Below are 12,142 nucleotides of genomic sequence, written 5' to 3' on the forward strand. Positions count from 1 at the left end.
AAATTCCTCAAAATTATCATGGAGAAAATCACACAGCTGGTCTGCGACTACTTTTTCAAGGATCTTTGAAAGAAAGGGAAGTCTATAGTATAGTATTGGTCTATAGTTGGCTAACATCTCTGGATCCAGGGTGGGCTTTTTTAGGAGAGGTTTAATTACAGCTACCTTGGTAGCTACTGTGGTATATAGCCTGTTAATAAGGATATATTGATCATATCTAATATATGAGTGTTAACTAAAGGTAAGACCTCCTTAAGTAGCCTAGTTGGGATGGGGTCTAAGAGACATGTTGATGATTTGTTGTTGTTGTGGACAACTTGTAGCTTACACATTCACCACGCTATGAAATAATAATGTAATATTACAAGACAGAGTTGTTTTGAAGCCAAATGCACAGCCGGAACTACATTCCAGACATACAGTACTTGCTGGGCGAAGTGATTTCAAACAGCGTATGTTTAGTGCAGTTACTCCCGTCATCAAAACAAGTTTGTTGAGAAGAAGCCAGAATATACAGAGGAAGAGTTACAGGTTTTGGAAGAAGAGAGAGCAAAAAGAGAGGGGGCTGAGGGGAGACCCAGAGCCGGCATGGATTGGTGGTGTAAATGTGGGGCTTATTGGCCACTTTATTAGGTACACCTGTGCAATCTAATGGTGATTATTCTACTTTACTATTGAAGTCGTAGTATTCTACTTTATTATTGAAGTCGTAGTGGGTGGTGCTGGTGTACTGGAGTGCAATATATTAAAAAGTGTTCCTAATATTTTGTCCCCCTCAATTAGACAAAATTAGGAGGCCACCCCAGTACACCACCACCATTCACTATGACCTCATTAATAAACAAAGTAGAATCATCACTTTCTAGACAATGTCAACAATAACCGGAAATTTATAAGCTTCGGGGGAAAAATCATGGTATAGCCATTCTACTGGATTGCATTAGATTACACAGGTGTACCTAACAAATTGGCCAGTGACTGTATGTTACATACATATGTTGATGGCAGGATGGGACGAGAGTACGCCTCAAAATAATCACCGGAACACGGGGAGAACCTGCTAACTCCACACTCATAAATCACCACAACTCCTGAGGGAACAACAACATAAAATGTTCCCTAGCAGTCTGTTTATTCCCAACAATGAGAAGTAATGCCAGTCACTTCACTATATGCTCTGGGCAAGCACTTATCCATAACATAACCAGAACAACATTTGCATTTTAGCCTTATTTACTATACTTGGGTTGTAGGCTAATGTTACTCAACATGGAGGTTACAGCAGAGAGATTGCTGAGCAAAATACACAACGATCACTTACCACGTCTGCTCGTTTTGTGATGCCGACAGATGGTATGGCAGTATCTTTCAAGAAAAGCGTTTGAACCATTCCTGAGCTTCTGCGCTCCATCCTTTCACTGTAGTCCTCTGGTAGAAAATGGATGGAGCAAACAAACATTTTCCAGACCATTTCCACAGGCGTGTTGGGGTCGATGTCCAGCACAAATAGCCATTGTTTCATCCTGTCCGTGTTTTTGGTTGGTACTATGTGAAACTTCACTCTGCTCCATGTCTTCGGCTTGTTGTAAACCATGATTTACAACAACACTCTAAACTTTTCTCAAACTTTCTGGTGCGTCCAGCTGACGATACCGCAAATGCAAGGCTGCAAGCAATAACTACGGCACTGTCTCAGGTGCACACTGTGTCTGTGGTTTACTCAAGAAAGTAGTTCAGAGTATTTGCTTCATGTGTCGTAATGTTACTTAATCATACATTATTATTTCATAGTGTGGGGAATGCGCAAGCCATGTGTTGTCCACTAGAGCGTTTTGGAATCATTTGATGGTGTATTTGATTAGTTTTGAGGGAGAGAGGGGGCTGTACCGTTCACCTCCATTTCAGTGGGCAGCTCTGTCCCACCAATCTCAGAACAGCTGGCACTGACAATTAAAGGTAATGTACCTACTCATATGACTATAGGGATTACGGCAATAGGCGAATTTGCCAAAATGTCGAACTGTCCCTTTAAGATGAGGCTGAGTGCAGGATTTGATTCGAATGTGGCATGTCTCCAGATTCTGTCTTATCAGACAGATGCATTTTTCAAAAGCCGCTTAGGTGTAGCAGGTCAGTGCACATTTCACAGAATGACTGACTGGCCATTACAAATATGATATGAGCTCAAAGAGCTGTCATTCATAATGTCATGGAACCAGCTTCATCCATTATTTGGATGATATGTTTAAAATGTAAAGCTTAATTTTTGCAAAATCTCCATCTCATCAAGTCTTTTTGTCTTTAATTGTGATTTTAAAGCTACACTATTCAATATGTTTTATAAATAATAAATCATATGCTCATAGTGACAAACCAACAGCGTGTTATTCACCTTATTTTCAAACACGGAAGTAAATAGTGATCAACTTCCGTGTTTTTGTGCGTGGCTTCCGGTCCCTTACCGGAGCTAACGGTGCAAGCTAATTTTTTTCAATTTTCAATTGTTTATGTTAGTCAGTCAGTTAGTTAGTTAGTTAGTCTGTGTACTTTATATAGATAACTGTGCCCACGTTTCCGCTATCCGGTAATTGCCGGTAAAAATAATTCCCTCTAAATGCGAATAAATCGCACGTCAATCAAAAACTATGAACCAAAAAAGCACAATCTATCCTGAGTGAGACAAACTGCTTGATCCCCGTCTCCAGTGTACCAGCAGAGAACCTGCAGAACCGAATCAGCGAAAAAACACACCGGGCTACACAGCCTCTCTACCTGAGCAGCTGAAGCTGCGGCTCGCACCCTCGACACACAGACACACAGATGGTGCTTCTGCATGCCAGCCAAACGTGTGCGCAACTGTGAGAAATAAATATGTGAGGTGTACGCTGCTATTCTATCTTTTTTTTTTCTTTTCTTTATTTCTTTCTGTCAGCGACATACACTCCTAACACAGGACAGGTTGTTTTTATTGACTGAGTAGCTATTAAGCCATAGTGGTGCGTGGATCGGCTCTGATCGCACCCGAATCAGCATGTACGCATCAATCATCCAGCCGTTGCAACATAATTAGCTAGCAAAGCAGTTTTGTGTTGCTATGTGTGGTATTTATTTAGTTTTGGGAGATCACGATGTCTAGAAAGCATCAGTGGCTGCAGCTGACAGGGACAGCTAACAGCAGCAGCAAAGCTAACATCAGGACGTCATCTGTTAAAAGCCTCCCGTTGTCAGATACGACATGAAACTACTCCAGTTAGCTCAATCGTGAAAAAAATCATGACAAAAAAATTTCACAGACCGTTTATTGAGTTATTACAGACATGGCTAATGGCTAACAGCTACGATAACCATGTTATTGATTACAAAACGTGCACACAGAAATAGTAATGTTTGTTCAGTCATTGTGTTTATAGACTTTACAAACATCAGATTAGTCTAAATGGTGATATAGTGACAACAAAAGAAGGCGATTCCCATTTACATAGTGGTCAAGAGTGCTGGACTGGAAGTATCGCACAAAAAAACGGAAGCTGGCTGTGTTCTGTTTTGCCTCCGTGTTTCCGTGAAAAATAAGGTGAATTACCCAACTGCAGTTTTGATTTGACTGTTCTGGGTCAGTCTCTCCACCCTGCTGTCTGTCAGGTGATAACATGCAGACTTGATTGAGCCTATTTGATGTTTGACAATTAAAGCAGTTATAATTTTCCTTTTTGTTTGTTTTTACAACAATGGATCACATGACTATGTGCAATATGAAAGGTGTCACCTGTAGTGATGAAGCCACAGAGAATTATAACCTAACTCTGCAATTCCTCTCAGCTCTACTAAGCATTTTTGTCTCTTTATGTTTAGGTGAAGCACCAGTGTTCTCACCATACCATCAACAGGAGAGAAAGCTCTGATGAAAAATTATCTACAGCAATAAACTGAATATCTTTGTGTTTGAAATCTTGGTCAAGTATTGGAATTCTAATATGTACGATTATATAAACTATATTTGTATATGTATTTTGTGATTGTATTTTTAATTAAAGATAACAGGTAAATTAACCTGTCGTAAAATAAGTTTTAGAACTGTAAAACAACAAAATATGTAAAACAAAAAACATTACCTTCTCATTGTGACAAATTGTTTTGGTCACATAAGGTGATTTTGTTAAGTCTTAGGAATGTAATGAAGCTTAATAGATTATTTAGGATGTCCTTATAAATATAGAGGATTATTTTCACTTGGGTGCAGATGACACTATAGGATAGCCAGGTGGTAGTATTGGTGAGTGTAATAACTATAATTATATTCAACACAAAAAATGTCTTTGCCTTTGACGAACAAATCTTTCTATCCCCTCTCACACCATCTGATGTAAAACCAATAACCCATTTCAATATTTTTACCACAAAACTCTATCATTATTTCCCAGATGGTAAAAAATAAATAATAATTTGACTTGCTAAACAGATATGAAATGGGGGATACGTTCTTTTTGATGGATGAAAAGAAGGCTGGTTTCATCAAGCAAGGCTGTGCTCATTGGCTCTCTGCTGTGACCCCATTGGATCTGATGACACAGATAGCGGTGTGGGGGTTGGTGTGTTCTTAGCTGATAAGGCGGACAGGGAGGCTAGATCTGAGATACCGGCAAAAACAGTTATCTGGATACTCGGAGAGAATACTCTGCCAAGGCTGAGCCCTGGCGCACTCATAGAACATCCAGAGGGATTTGGAGCCAGAGCTAAGATGTCTGACTGATTAAAATAAAGTCTATTTCTTCAACTAAAACCAACTTTGACACTGTGATATGGAGAGTACAATGTTGAGCAAACAAGACTACTCACTGGGTCAATCACACGGTAGACAGTCAAATCTCAATTTAGTTTTTACCGTGCTGAGCTTCTTTATGGCTCTTCCTTTGTTGTGCCTCTGTCCTACGCTTGCTGAGTCCAGATGGAGAGGTTGGAAGCTAGTCATTGTTCATGAGCTTTTCAACATGCTGGGTGCTGGTGACCTATTGTTTATTAGCCTAACCCCTGTGTGGTGTGGAGACTTGGCAGTCTCATGTGTGGCCTTTACAGCACATCCTGCTGTTTTCTCCAGACACTTGTAATTGCGTAGCCCTCCGTTCTACCTACTTCCTCTCTCAGCTTTCACACTGCACTGCAATTACTATAAAAATCTGGCACGTACCTGGCTGCTTCCTCTGTTGTCACGCTACACAGAGGCATTGATGTCGACCTCTGGGACTTGTCTAAGCTTACCATGTAACTCACACCTTCTCTCTCAAGTAATCAGCTGCAAGGTGAGAACACAATATCTTTGCAATCTCATGAGAGTGTTTGGCTGTCTTATTTTGCATTTCTAAACTTCTGAACATGAAACTGGTATCAGCATATTTATTTAAGTGGCACCAACAGCAGACCTGACATAGAGGAGTGTGAAAATACAAACTAAAAACTGAAAGATACAACAAACTCACATGCTTAGTGACCCAGAACTGTCTGCATTATTGCTTTTTTGACCAAATGAAACTGTTTTTGGAGACTACAAAATCTCCTTTTCTATGTGGAATATCTTGGATATTTGAGTTGTACAGTGACTAGATTTTTAAACATTGCAGAGATTTTTTAGATAAAGTCCTTTGATAAAGAATGCTGAGTAAACATGTAAGAGGACTTTGACAGGCTTTCAAAGGCTGCATATTTCAGCACTTTACACTGGAGGTTTATTGGCTACTTCCATTCAAACAGGATGGAATTTTTTTCCCCTCTCTCTCTCCACTAGAAATGGAAGCGAGCGTGTTGGCTGTGATACCCGGACATCTGTTTGTCCTTGTCTGTGATGAAAGCCTGAAGCGTGTTGTGTGTCCAAATTGGGAGTGCCTTCCATTCAAACACTTGTATGAGCCTAATGACCCTAGTCCCCGGGGTCCGTTCTTCATTTGCTTACCCTTTTTTTTTTTTTTTTTTTTTTTTTTTTTTTAAACCATTTTCACCAACTTAAATTGTCTGCCACTCTCAAAGGGGCCCCAATCTTGTTCCAAGAACATTATGGCTCATGCATTCCAATGTGTGGGGTCACTGGTGGAGGCAAAGTGTCAGAGCGAAGTATCTACCACATGTGTTCTTCTATTGGATGCCTCCAATGGAGGGCCGGTCAATACAAAGGCATCCCGGATCCCACAGCTCCAAGTCTTCCACTCCTTTCCCATCGCACATTAGCATCAGAGGAACATTAAAAACCATCTGGGATGCTTTAAAACACTGGATTTCTTTGAGGGGGGTCTTTGTTCCTTTGCGATGACTAATCTGACTGGGCCTGAGTGAGACACAGGAAAAGACTGTGGTGACTTTTGTGGGGACAATTGGTGCCTTCAAGTTCAGTCAAGAATGTTAGAATTTACGGAGATATGATTCTTCTTCCTTCATCAGATTCTCCTAAAGTGAGCTTTATTAGAAATTAAGTGTACATCTTTAAAAAAGTGACATATTTTGATACAACTATAGCTGAGGATAACGGGAATGGCAGTTTTCCAGGTATTTGATTACAACCAAAATATAAGACAAATCAAAACTTGGAGCTGCTGGTGTTGCTCTTGGAAAAGTCCACAGGAGGTCATTTAAACCAGCAGCGCAGCCCACTCAAATTTATCTGAAGATGTATTCATAAATAATGTGAAATTTCACTGAACATCACAATATGTAGAGACAGCATGACATTTTATTAGAAACCAATGACTACGCTGAAGAAGGGAGACAAAGGGAAAGGCAGGAGAAGAGGCGACAATGAGAATCTGCATCAGCCTTAATTAAAAAAGAAGTTAATTTAGTCCAATCAAAACATCTCTGCATCTCTCCTGAGTCTTTCCCAGCATGAGTCATCTTGAATACTCACAATTACGGTGTGCTTTCAATCCCCAGTGGAGGAGCTAAGTGGGGTTAAAGGCAGTCACCCCTTCCAAGAGCTTTGTGGGGCAATGAGCACTGGGAGCTAACAGCTGTCTAAACAAAGGCCCGTTTCCCACTCATCGTTATGCCGAGTGTCACTGTCAGTGGCCACTCATATGTGTAGCCAAAGCATCATAAACCATTTACACCAAGCCTGCACTGACACTGACAATCGTATATGGAAATATAGTTGTGCAATAGGTCAAAGTTAGACAAAGATCTTCCAAGAGATATTTCAGATAGTTTAAGTGAATCAGTGAACGCGACATCATAGCATCTGAAACTCAGCCAGGCTCCTTCATTGAGTTTGTATTTCCTTATCATACACAAATACCATGCAACACATGCTGCCCTGGTATCCTGTGGGTCTGCTCCATCACAGCCCACCTCATATCCCATACAGACCCACTCCTCTCTCTTCTCTGACTCACACATTTACCTCCCTCCCTCCCTCTAACTCTCTTTAGGATATACACAGGGGTTCCCATATCACGCACCATGAGATACAATTTGCACACAGCCTCAGGGGTATACAGTGTAAATCTGTGAAACCTGCAATAAATCCTGCCTTAATCTGCCCTAAAGAATTGCTACCTTAAAGACCCAAAGAATTGCATTAGCTTTCAGTGGAGAATCCCCCATACAGTTTTGATGCTAAAAGCTCTAAAGTGAGACTATGTAACATACACTCATGGGCTGCTACAGCTTTACTTAGTCTGATATGGCCAGTAGCTTATGATTGCTAATGTTAGAAAACTTTCTACATGTATGTATGTATGTATGTATGAAGTACATGCTGTGTAACTGATAATCTGACTCAGTAGCATTACTCATGACGCTTCTTTATTTATTTTTTTTGCTACTGTTAAATTATATTTTAGCATTTACCATTAACCTGCAATTGACACTTGTGGCCACAGAGGTCACTGTTTAACAAAAGTTACATAAGCTCACTTTTATTCTTACAATTTGTTTTTAAAAACTGATGGACAGCACACATTGCAAGCATTTGGCAGCAACCCAAAAAAAATATCTGTTGTCACACACCCATATCAGTGAATACCAGCTTATTTACTTATCTATTATACATCCTCTACTTCATACAGTATGTTTGTCTGGGATCCAACTGGCACACAAATGGAGCTGACCTAATAGGAGACTGGAAAGCACATGGAGAGGAACAGCCACTGTGTGTGTGTGTGTGTGTGTGTGTGTGTGTGTGTGTGTGTGTGTGTGTGTGTGTCTGGAAGAGGAACCAACCAGCAGCATCTAATACAGAGCAGCTGTCTGTCTCCTGGGTTACACAAGCCTACTGTCTGCTGGCAACCATGAAGTGTACAGCTGGAGCTACTCCGGTGAACACACACACACACACACACGCAGACACACAAGCTCACCATACCATCTCTCCAGCATCAGCCCTAATGCAAGCAGAATAATTCAGTAGATCATCACAGACTTCCATCTCTGAGGACGTTACTCTTTTTACCTGCTCTGGTAATAAAGAGGAAATAGCCAGCAGGAGGAAAAACTTTTACAGTAAAACAAATTTGGCACCCAAGTGCATTCAGTAAAGAGCAAAATGAAGCCAGTTTCTGAAGTCGTTACTTGTAAAACCTGAGAATCAATTACAGAAGCTGCTTAAATGAAAGGAATGAATGTTTTTATTGTTGCCCACATTCTCTACTGGGAGTGACAATATAAAATATTCACATTGTGTGTTAGCCATGAAACAGTTAACAACAATTTTGATAATCACTTAATTTGAGTCATTTATCAAGCAAAAATGTCGAATGTTAATTGGTTTTAGTTTTTCAAATTGGAGGATTTTTCTTGTGTTTGTATCACTGTAAACTTTACATTTTGGGCTTTTGAACAAAATTAATAATTTGAAGATGACACTCTTATCATGACCTTTTTTTTATTATGCTTTGACATTTTGTAGATTAAACAATTGCTAAAAATTGCTATTGTCCTCAGTTTTAGTCCTACAGTGGACTTCATAGAAAATGACTAAAACATTATAATATTTTATAATCAACTTCTAATATATTATATTATATTATATTATAATGGCAGTTCAATTAACTGAATTAGCAATTAGCCCATTCATTCTGCTCCCATTCAAATACACATGCTCCATGCAGGTAAAGAAGGTGACTTACCTCCCACACAATGCTCACAGCTTCTCCACTGATTAGGAAATGTAAGCAGAAGCAGTGTTGAGCAGCGCCGTATCAGCCAGCCTTGACAAATGTTTTCACCAGTGTGTTTCTCTCAGAGCGCTGACAGCTCTGTCATCTTCCCTCTTCTCTCTGTTCTACTGGAGTATTTACTCGCGTCTACCTAGAGAGCCAGCTGATGTTGTGCAGCCAGCGAGGAGACAGAGAGGGAGAGAGAAAGAGAGAGAGAGCGGCTGAGATGGTGAGGGAGAAAGAGTGAGTTCCCTTTCTCTTAAACAGAAGACCCTCTGCGGTCAGACTCCACTCCCACCTACTGCTCTCTTAAATGCCCCCCAGCTATTCACCCTCTCTACAGCATTGTGACTGAAAGCAAGGGAGCTGAAACAGGCGCCTCAAGGCTGGGAAGAGAGAGGGAAAGAGACTAAGAGAAAGGGTGCAGCAGGAATAGGTGGGGTGATGGTGTGTGTGGGNCAGCAAATTGCAGCAGCCAGGCCAATGGAAAGCAAGACATGAGTGAATGCAGGGTCTGCATTAACATAGCATTAAAGAACTTAAAAGCAGGGAGAGGACAGGGACTGCCTTGGCTCTATTTGTGAGACTGAGGGACACACAGACAAACACTGAATGTACATTAAAATGATGTATTGGACCAAAATGGTGAGTTGCTCCATGCTGTTATTTTAGCTGTTCTATATAAAAACCTGGTCACACCAGAAAGTGGCACTGTGAAATCAGTGGAATTAATTTGTCTTCACCAAATATTCTATTCAAGGTTCTAGAATCATGATGATATAGGTACTTGTGGGGCTATTTCGTGAACTATTGTGGCTGGTGAGCTCATGGTAACCATGCTAGTTAGCTAGGGTGCTGACCTGACAATAAATTCATAGTTTATTCAGAAAGATGTATTTGCACTGTTAACATGTCTTACATCTATCTGCTAAACCATGACTATTTTGCACTGCACCTGGATGGTACAACATCTTATAAAGAAATGATAGGTTCCTCATTCTGGGTTCTCCCTCAAATGTTAGCACTGTCAAGATGGCCTGCTATTGGTCAGCAGTGTGATTTTGCATGTTAGTGTTCACCAAAGTTAAATTTGGTGCAAACTATTTTTGTAGATTTATTTCACAGCCACAAGCAAATCCTAAGATGGCACACTTTCACTGACATTAATTAAGCTGTTTTAAATGCTAGTGTGACTGGTCCTTGAGATGTTCGTCCTGATTGATGTGGCCATACTTCTGGCTACCAGTGGTAATGACAGTGCATATAAATAATATTATAGAGGTCTTTATGGGCTGGGTCTGGATATTAGACAAATATTCACAGAAGCCACATTTCCACAAAATACTTACAGTAAAGTACACCTTGAACCATACAAAACCCGTACAGCTGTGTACCCAAAGTTCATCTGTTTAGCATTTCCACCACTATCCAGCTCTTGCTGTATTTCCTCTTCACCCATAATGCCTGCACCTCTCTGATCATCCACAGAGCGCAGTTGCGGGACATTTTTAGAACAAAGACAAACAGGATGGAGTGTTCAGAGCAAGGCAAGGGTGTAGTGCTGCAGAGGAACTACACTCCACCACTTTTTTTCTCCAAGTGAGAAAATAGATATTTGCAGTTTGCACAAACCAGTTGAAATTCATATTCATTGTATTAGGTATTTGAAGATCCAATCATCACTAAAACATTTTTCTCAGTGTATAGCTACCTCACTGTTAACTGGTAGTGATGAAAAGGCAGCAAAACATCCTTTTATTTTATAATCAGAGTTGACTGATGTATGCCACCATAGGTGCAATGGTTATAGTCCACTGTAGTGGAGTGAGATTAGCAATTCTGTGTTTCAGCTTTATCTTTCAGTTTTGGATCAGTGTGCTAGTTACTCAAAAGAGAGGCAACCAAAAAAACTGGATGGAACAGAACGGCTCTATTGGCACTATCCAGAACTTTTGACAATGGAAATGTGAAAAAGGACAGTTTCAATGTGAAATGAACTTAACGGGACCAAACTGCATAATAGAAACAATGCTTTGGTCCCAAGCTTATGGCGATAAAAAGGATTCCACCCCGCACCACTAAATATCATTTGACCAACCCCCCTCTCTCCAGCCCCTTCCCAGATGTGAGCACTAGGTCAGATCTCAGTTACTATGAACCAAGAGGACTTACGACAACCTATAATACTAAGAATCGGGTTTCAAATGGCATGTATATTAAACACTGGGGGCAGCAATCATGCGTTGAGGGTGAGTCTATCAAAAATACAACAGAAGAAGAGCTACTCGAGATGATACGGCTTACAGCACAGCCAAACTTAACATGTATTTCATAACCTCTTGTTTTCACTTGGCCAAGAGACATGACACTGAAGGTCAATAAATGTTGACATGCTTTTTGCTTAGGCATTGTAAATCATCTACTATGACACACTAAAACAAGCAATTGCAGCACCCAGCACTAATTGCTCTTCCCGACTTCAGTCTTTTATGGTCATGCCACCATCCAGTTAATAGTCTTATAATGGCATAGACAGTCTGCAAAAACAAAAACAAATTTAATAAGTATTTAAATGTCCAGCATTAGCCGTAAATATTTGTGCATGAGTGCGCAATTTAGAAATGTGTATTCTGCCAGTTATGATGAAACTGCCTATATGTCGACCATAAATGCTATCAAAAATGGGGTTCAATATAATGAAAATCCTAAGGATTAGCCTATTAGTTAGTTGTATTATAGTTATATTATGGAAATCGCATTCTTGTTTGGCTGTCTCTGACCTGAATGGTGGCTTCTTTGTCACTGATTCATACATTCAACTGCTTCAGTGATGAACATCAAGTAGTTGCCTGAAACACTGGATCAAACAGCCGTGTCAGTTACCATCTCTTGATTGGAGTTTGCTTGGGGTACCAAATGTACACTGATTGTAATTACCAGTCATTCTGTGCTCAAGACAGAACTGCGTCAAATAAACACAGGAACAAAGAGCTCAGGAGGATCCTGTG

At 40.3% G+C, this 12,142-nt stretch overlaps 1 protein-coding gene across 4 annotated transcripts in view; it reads right to left on the reverse strand.

Moving 5' to 3' along the window:
* The window catches only part of tncb (tenascin Cb), a 366,665-nt gene that overhangs the window by 211,503 nt on the left and 143,020 nt on the right, over positions 1 to 12,142 (reverse strand). For all 4 annotated transcript variants that reach the window (XM_050050298.1, XM_050050299.1, XM_050050301.1 and 1 more), the window contains one exon: positions 9,105 to 9,297. The gene's annotated coding sequence lies outside the window, so the exon portion shown is untranslated. The remainder of the gene's footprint in view (positions 1 to 9,104; positions 9,298 to 12,142) is intronic.

Source organism: Epinephelus moara, chromosome 8 (assembly GCF_006386435.1).
Source record: "Epinephelus moara isolate mb chromosome 8, YSFRI_EMoa_1.0, whole genome shotgun sequence".
Lineage (NCBI taxonomy): Eukaryota > Metazoa > Chordata > Actinopteri > Perciformes > Serranidae > Epinephelus > Epinephelus moara.